This window comes from Rhinolophus sinicus, linkage group LG01 (assembly GCF_036562045.2).
Source record: "Rhinolophus sinicus isolate RSC01 linkage group LG01, ASM3656204v1, whole genome shotgun sequence".
Lineage (NCBI taxonomy): Eukaryota > Metazoa > Chordata > Mammalia > Chiroptera > Rhinolophidae > Rhinolophus > Rhinolophus sinicus.
Window position 1 is genome coordinate 84,588,394 of NC_133751.1, and position 9,145 is coordinate 84,597,538.

At 31.8% G+C, this 9,145-nt stretch overlaps 1 pseudogene; it reads left to right on the top strand.

Annotated features, from left to right (window-relative positions):
- The first annotated feature begins 666 nt into the window (after positions 1 to 666).
- LOC109454637 (inorganic pyrophosphatase) lies at positions 667 to 1,659 on the top strand (annotated as a pseudogene).
- Positions 1,660 to 9,145: the final 7,486 nt, after the last annotated feature.

Genomic DNA, 9,145 nt, shown 5'->3' on the forward strand with positions numbered 1-9,145 from the left:
AATTTGTTTTCTATTGTCTCTACTCATAAACATGTAAGACAAAATAATTATTTTTGAAATAGTTCCTTATGTAAAAACAGGTAGTTTCTTCTTTACCATTTGGAAGTATTTCAAAAAGCTTTCAAGTATTTTAAAATATAAAATAGCAACCATTTATGTCTTAGAAGTTTCATGGTATTGATATTCTATTTTCATGATAATTTGGAAGTGCAGTTCCATTCCTAGCTATAACAAAGGCTATTCAGAAAGTCCGTATTTTTAAACATCGTTTAAAATGGACATAAAACCATCAAGGGACTTAAAAATGTACAGTTTGACCAATAATATTAACTTCTAATAATTAATTGGCAGAATAATCTGAAATAAATAATATTGATCTACAAAAATATTGATGGCAATATTACATAACCAAAAATAATTATTACAAGATTTAAAGTACAAAAATGGGGAAAAATTAAATCAAGACACATCTAAGCAGGCACTACGTGGGCCGGGCGGGGGTGGGGTAGACACGAGAGCCAGAGCCCCATTAAGGCTGCTTGCAGCGCCTCTCTTTGGGCCAGTTCACGCAGTGTGTGGGCGCAGGGGTCTCTCCTTGTCTTGGGCACCGCGTGCGGGCTAGTGGCTCTGTGGCAGAGGCAGCGGTGGTTGTTCGTCTCCTGCAAGATGAGTGGCCTTAGCAGTGAGGAGCATACCGTGCCTTTCACCCTCAAGTACCAAGTCATCCTCAAAAATGAAAAAGGACAATATGTATCTCCACGTCATGATATTCCAATTTATGCAGATAAGGATGTGTTCCACGTGGTAGTTGAAGTACCACGCTGGACTAATGCAAAAATGGAGATCGCTACAAAAGGACCCTTTAAACCCAATTAAACAAGGTATGAAAAAAGGAAAACTCCATCATGTTGCACATTTGTTCCCTTATAATGGATATATCTGGGACTATGGTGCCATCCCTCAGACTTGAGAAGACCCAGGACACAATGACAAACACACTGGCTATTGTGGTGACAATGACCCAATTGAAGTGTGTGTGAAATTGGAAACAAGGTATGTGTGAAAGGTGACATAATCAGGGTGAAAGTTCTGGGCCTACTGGCTATGAAAGACGAAGGGGAAATCAGCTGGAAAGTCATTCCCATTAATACGGATGATCTGGAGGCAGCCTATTACAATGATTTTAATGATGACAAGCTACTAAAACCTGGCTACCTATAAGATACTGTGGACTGGTTTAGAAGGTACAAGATTCCTGATAGAAAATCAGAGAACCAGTCCTCTTTCAATACAGAATTTAAAGAAAAGGACTTTGCAAATTGATATTATTAAAAGCACTCATGACCGTTGGAGAGCATTAGGGATGACGAAAATTGATGGAAAAGGAATCAATTGCATGAATACCACAATGTCTGAGAGCCCCTTCAAGTTAATGTCTCTTCTTTTGGGACAGTAATAGTCGGGTGTGATCCTGATGCAGCCAAAGCCATTGTGGATGCTTTACCACCACCATGTGAATCTGCTTGCACAGTACCAACAGATGTAGATTCCATCACCAGAAAAAACTCAGGAAATTTCTTTGGAATACAAGCTGGTATTTCTGCATCCTATTCATCTGGACATAGTAGATGCAAAAGTAGTGGTTTTTCAGAGCTTTAAATTTACGGAACTTATCTAACAAAGCAAATTCTGCTGTGACCAATCTAATATATTATGAATGGTGTGTTATCCATCTGAAAGCATATTTTCATATTTCAACTAAGATAACTTTCAGTACATGCTTTAATCTCAAAGCAGTTGTTGTAATTTGGAAGTCATTTGTGAATAAATATGTAAGATAAATACATATTAGATGTATATATTTACCAGGTGTTAGGAAATAAAATTATTTTGCTGAAAGAAAAAGAACACACATCTAAACAAAGGTTCATTTGCATGAAATGCATTAAACAATTCAAAGTAATCCTTTAAGTGACTAAATGAAAGCCTTGCACTTCTGGCTGAGATGGAGTAACAAAGACTGAATTCATCTTAAGGTAGCAAACAACTTAAAACCAGACACCATATGTGGAAAAAAAAAAGGAAAAACATTTTTAGGTAATGGATATCAGACAGCAAAGAACAGTAATCCATGTAAAAAGAGAAAACAAAGCAGGTGAACCCTGCAATAATTATCTCAGTCCATTGTCTGGAAAGAATCTCAGGCCACAAGGCAACAAAAGGAAGTCCAAGCAGAGCCTGACTACCTTCCTGAGGTGAAAAGGCAAAAGTCGAGTGTCCAAGGATTCCAAGGTGGCTAGAGTTCCCCAAGCAGCATACGTAAGGGGGGAGAGCTGCAAAGAGATAGAACCCAGATATCTTCAGAGACTTCACAGAATACTGATGAGCACCTATGTATGAGAAAATAACTGAGTCTGAGAAAAGAATCATATGAAAGGATTATAGAGCATTATTACCCTTGAAACACACACAAGAGCAAGAATTGTTTGTTTTCCCATTAGCCAGAGTGGAAAAAACTCAGAATCCACAAGACATTAGGTAGAGTACTTATTACAGAAAGATACCACCTTAGTAGTAGGACAAAACGAGCCCCAGACTAATGGTTTCTCTGATCCTACCCAACAAAACTTCTATTAAAAAAGCCTCAAAAGGATCAAATTGTCTCAGAACAAAGCTAAAGAATGTTTATAGGAAATACATGAATTTTTAGTATGTACACTCAACTATGTTAAACTCACAATTAAAAATTATCAGGCATGCAAACAGGCAGAAAAATGCAACCCATAATGAGCATAGAAATCAATCCAGGAATGAAACAAATAACAGCGTTAGTTGGCATGTACATTAAAACAGTTAATATAATTATATTCAACATGTTCAAGATGGTAAATGGAAGATTAATGATGGTAAGCAGCAAAACAGAAGATATAAAACAGATCCAAATCAAAATTCTAGAGAGTAAAACTGTAATGTCTGAAATAAAAAAAAATGCAGTGGATATAATTAACAGTGTATTAGACATTTCAGGAAAAAACAATTAGTGAACTTGGAGACATGGCAATAAAACCTATCAAAATGAAATACAGAGACAAAACAGACTGGAAAAAATTAAAATAACTGTGAGCTATTGGATGGCTTCAAGCAGCCTAATGTAAGCATATTTGGGGGCTCTGAAGAAGAGGAGAGGATAGCTAAGAAACTGAATCAACTAAAAAAGAAGAAACATGAAGAAAACTACACCAAGCCATACTATGCTTATACTGATTAAAAATACCTGGTGTGTTGGGAGAACATTATGTAAGACAAAAAAGGAAAAGAATAACAGCAAACAATACAAGAAAAAAATTAGGACAGGAGACAGTACAAAAACATTTTTTTAAAGTAAAAAAATTAAAAAAAGCAAAACTATAAACCCTAATGCAGCCAGTAATAATTAAATAACTTATTATGCATGTTATTAAAATAAAAGTTATAGCTAATTAGAAACAAAGAAGATAAAATGGATTATGAAAAGTTCACAATCTTAAAGGAAGCTGAAAAAGAGAGGAAAAGTAATAAAAACAGATAAGGCAAATTAAAAACAAATAACAAAACAGTAGGGCAAATTAAAAACAATTAACAGAATCATAGATATAAGCCCATTCTTTTTAGTAATCATATTAAAAACAAATGGTCTAAATACATCAATTAAAAGATATAGGATTTAAAAAGTAACATCCAAGTATAAGCTATCTATAAGAAAACCTACTTCAAATATAAAGATACAGTTAGATTAAAAGTAAAAGGATTGAGGATGATATATAGATATAGATATAGACATATGCACACATTAATTTAAAGAAGTAGGCGTGACTATAGTAATACACAAAATAGATTTCTGATCAAAAATATTACTGGAATAAAGAACATCATTTCATAAAGGTGAATTTATCCAACAATCCAAAATAATTATTTAAATAAAAACAAAGCTTCAAAATACATGATACAGAAACTGATAGAAATGTAAAGAGAAATAAGCACATCCATAATTATAATTCATGATTTCAACACCTTTTCACAACTTAAAACTCCTTTCACAATAATTTATAGAATAAGTATACAAAATCAGTACAGATTTATAAAACTAGAAAAATACTATCAACCCATGTAGCATAATTGACAGTTATAGAACACTTCACCAAACAACAGCAGAAAACATTTCTTAAAAACATTGCTTAAAAAAATTTACCATTATAAGTCATATTTTGAGTAACAAAAGAAAACTCAGTATTCTAAAAATAATTCAGATCGTGCAAAGAAACTTCTCAGATAACAATGTAACAAAATTAGAAACCAATAACAAAATATCTGGAAATTACCCAAATATTTGAAAACTAAATAGCAGACTTTTAAATAATCTATGGGTTGTAGAAGAAATCAAGAGGGAAATTACTATTTTAAACCAAATGAAAACCAAAAAAAAAAAAGCCCAACATATCAAAATTTGACAAACACAGTGTAAGTAGTGCTTAGAAGAGGGTTATAGCAATAAATATAGATATATTAGTAAAGAAGAAGGCTCAAATCAATGACTTCAGCATTCACTTTATAGAACTAGAAAAGGAATATTTAATTAAATATAATGAAAGCAGCAAAAAGGTAATGATGATGATTAAAAACAAAAGTCATTGGATTAGAATGCAGAAAAAAAAAATTGAAATCAATACAACCCTAACCCATTTCTTTCGGGAAGGTCATTAAAATCGAAAACAATTCTAGTTAACCTTATGAAGAAAAAAGAAACACAAAAAACACACAAATTACAATATCTGGAATGAGAGAGGTGACATAACTAAATATTCCACATACACTAAAATAATAATATGGGAATATTATGAATGAATTAATGCCAATAAGTTTGACAACTTAGAGGAAAAAGAAAAAAATTCCTTGAAATACAACTATCAAAGATGACTTAGGAAGAAATAGATAATGTAAAAAATTCTGTATTTATTTAAAATGAATTTGTAGCTAAAAATCTTTCTATTAGAAAACTTTAGACTTGAATGGTTTCACTGACATATTCTGTGAAACACTGAATGAATGTTTTGTATGTCAACTCTTATAGATGATATAAAAGAAGAGAATTCTTCCCAATTCATTCTATGAGACTGGCATCATCCAATACCAAAAACCAGTCAAACGCATTAAAAGCAAAAATTACTACAGAAAAATATTTTTCATAAACATAGATACAAACATTCGTTAAAAAATTAGTAAATCAAATTGAACACATAATAATCATGATTTGTTACCATTTAAAGTTCATCTGTTGAATGCTGGTTTAACATTTGAAAATCAATTAGTGAAATTCATCATATTAACAGACTACATAATGAAAATCGTATGATTATCTCCACAGTTACAGGAAAAGCATTTGAGAAATCCCAAATCCACTATTGATTAAAACTCTTAAGAAACCAGGAATAGGGAACTTCCTCAATTTGACAATGGGAACCAGTGGAAAACCTGCAGCTAACCATGCACTAAACAGCTAAAAACGGAATGCTTACCCCTGCACATTAAAAACAAACAAACAAACAAAAACCAAAATATGTTCTCATTACATGCATTCAAAATTGTTTTGGAAGTTCCAGCAAGTTGAGTAAGGAAAGAAAAAGAAATAAAATTTATCAAGATAGGAAAGGAAGGAAAAATTGTCTTTATTCATGAGTGTGTGACAAATCTTACATATGAAAATGTTATTAGAACTAGTTGGTGAGATAAGCAAAGTGTGTGGGGCACATGTCAGTATAAAAAGACAGTTTTAATTTCTGTGTACTAGCAACACTCAAATAGACATTGCAATTACAAGTACATTGCCATGTATACTAACAAGAAAATATTGAATACTTAGCAATAGACAAAAATTTGACCTATACTTTGAAAATGCCAAAACATTGCTGAGATAAATGACTTTAGTAAACAGAGATATGTACAGGGTTCATGACATCATATTGTTAGATGTCAATTTTCCTCATATGGATATATAAGTTCAAGGCAATGCTGGTGAAAATCCTGACAAGACTTTTTTTTTTTTTTTTTTTTTTGAGATTGACAGGCTAATTCCAAAATTTATATGGAAAGTCAAAGGAACTAGAATAGTCAAATAATATTGAAAAAGAAAACCAAATTTGGAAGATTTATACTCCCCGTCTTCTGGACTTCATACAAAGCTATAATAATGAAAGCATTGTTATGTTGGTTGCTAAATAGATATTTAGTTCAATGTAAAAGAGTGAAGAGTTTAGAAATAGACTCACAAATATGGTCAGCTGATTTCAACAAAAATGCAAGCACAATTCAATAGATAAAGGATACTCTTTTTAAAAAACAAATGGTCCTGGAATAATTGGATACTTATATGCCAAAATAAATGAACTTCAATCTGTATCTCACAGTATATATTAAAATTAACTCAAAATCAACCATAGACCTAAGTGTGAGACCTAGAACTACAACATTTTTAAGCAAAGTATAGGAGAAAGTCTTTGTGACTTTGGGTTAGACAAAGATTTTTTTAAATATGACACTAAAAACACAATACTGACAAAAAATGACAAATTGGACATCAAAATAAGAAAAGATGAAATACTGCCATTTACGACAACATGGATGGATCTTGAGATTATCATGCTAAGTGAAGTAAGTCAGACAGAAAAAGCAGAGAACCATATGATTTCACTAACATGTGGGATATAAAACTGAAAGCAATAAACGAACAAGACAATCAAGTAAAACCTCATAGATACAGATAACAATATAGTGGTTACCAGAGGGGGTGATGATAGAAGTGGGTAAATGGGGTCAAATATATGGTGATGGAAGGAGAACTGACTCTGGGTGGTGAATACACAATGTGATATTATAGAATTGTGTACTTGAAACCTATATGATTTTACTAACCAACGTCATCCCAATAAGCTTAGTTTAAAAGAAGACATGGTTAAGAGAATAAAAAGACAAGACATAACATGACAGAAGATATTTTCAAACTTTATATCGGATAATGAATTTACATTGAGAATATATAATAAGCTTTTCAGATGCATTAATAAAAAAACAGACAATGCAAAAATTAAAATGTGCAGAACATTTGAATAAGCACTTCCAAAGGAGATAAATAGGCAAATAAACACATGTTCAACACCACTGCTTGTTAGGAAAAGGAAAGCTATTATGAAATACCATTACACAACTATTAAAATGTCAAAAATTTTAAAGCTACACAATAAGGAGTTCATAGTCTGTGATTCCATTTACATAAACATTGTAAGAAATGCAATCTAATTTATAGTCACAGAAAGCATATCCGTGGTAATTTGAGGATGGATGTAAGGCATGACATGTGGAAGGGGAGCCAACGAGACTTTACAAAGGAGCCTGAGAAAACTTTTGGTAATGATAGGAATGTCATATCTTCACTGTATTCATGGTTATGCAGTTGTATTACATATAAAAACTCATCAAAGTGAGGGATACACTTTAAATATTTGCAGTGTATTGTGTGTTAATTATAGCTCTTTAAAACTAAAATGGAAAGACAGAGTCTTATGTTAATTTGTAGTGAAAATAATACAATAAATTTCTTTATGCTATACTAGAAGCAAATATGTCCAAACATTAACTCAGCCTGGTACTAAAATAATGTTTTTTTTTGTTTTTTTTCCTGTTAATGCATTATATAAATGTCATAAAATGAGACACTATTACATTTAGAATCAAGACAAACATGCTATGAAAAAGGGACTCTGTGTATCATCAATATGTACTAAAGATTTCTCTCTCTACATTTAAATCATGCTCTTCCCTTCACTGGTCAGAATCTAATTTTTGTTATTTTAAAAAATCTTCCACAATCACTCTTGACTCAAAATACAATTGATTGTTTAGTTTTCTATCAAGAATAGAAGCTGAAAAATCGGTTAGACCCACACAGTCACTCAAGTGATAATTGATGTGAGATAGCATGACTATAAACATTTAGAAAGTAAGCAGAACAGAACTATAATGACTGTTCATAATAGCGGCCTGAATTCACAATAAAATGTTTAAGTCTGTTCATCTGCGTTTGTCAATAATGGTTACAAAGAGTTTTATTGGCCATATGAATAAATAAGTATCAAGATATCTGTGAGACTCATTTCCAGTACAGAGTGCCAAAGAAGTGGGAATCCTGTAATATCACTACACAATTTTAGGAAAGTAGAATGTTGGCTTTGACTCTAAAATAAATTTTAAATGATGCTCATTCTACACACACACTTTTTTCCTTCTTTAAGAGAAAAACATTGTTCAATTTAAGGAAATGAGAGCTAATACACATTTTACTTTACACTTTTCCTTATTTTAAGAAAATTTACTTTGTTTAATGAAGATGAACAGTTTTTATATTTTTTTATGCTCATTATCATCAAAGTGTTTAGTAATCTTGTGCAGATAATTCCAATGGACAAATCTGTTCCCAAAGAACTTGTTGAGTACTAAGGAAAAAAATATGGAGATAACTATGCTAAAAGAATATTTCTGACTGAGCCAAAGTTGATGAAAAACTTAATAGAAGAGATTGAATATATACATGGCCACATAATTTACAGAAGTTCCTCAAGATAGGCTCAATTCTTATTCATCATAGAATAACCATGATGTCTGGTCCATGCAGTGTTCACTGAAGATGATGATAAATAAGTGAATTATAAAAATATTGTCTTGAATTTGAATTTATCTCAGTGATTGTGTTTTTACCTGAGTTAATAATATATCTTAGACAATGAAACCACCCAAGTAAATTAAAAAAAGAAAATATTCCTTTCCAGCGAAATTTACAGAACAAAGAGTAAATGACTGATGTAACAGGTACAACTTGCAGGTCAAAAAGATTTTATAGGTGAAAGCATCAGCAGGAATGAAAAAAAAACACACACCATACCATACTGTGTATGATTCTGCTGGCTTTGCTAATCCAATGTCCAACATTGTCTTCTCAAAGGGATTTAGAAACTGTAACTTTTTCTGAGTGAGAACACACAAAGTTACATGATTGATTAAAAGCTGTCTTCCCTTTCTCCTATCCAAATAAGTGACTCAAAGAAATGAAAGCTTCACT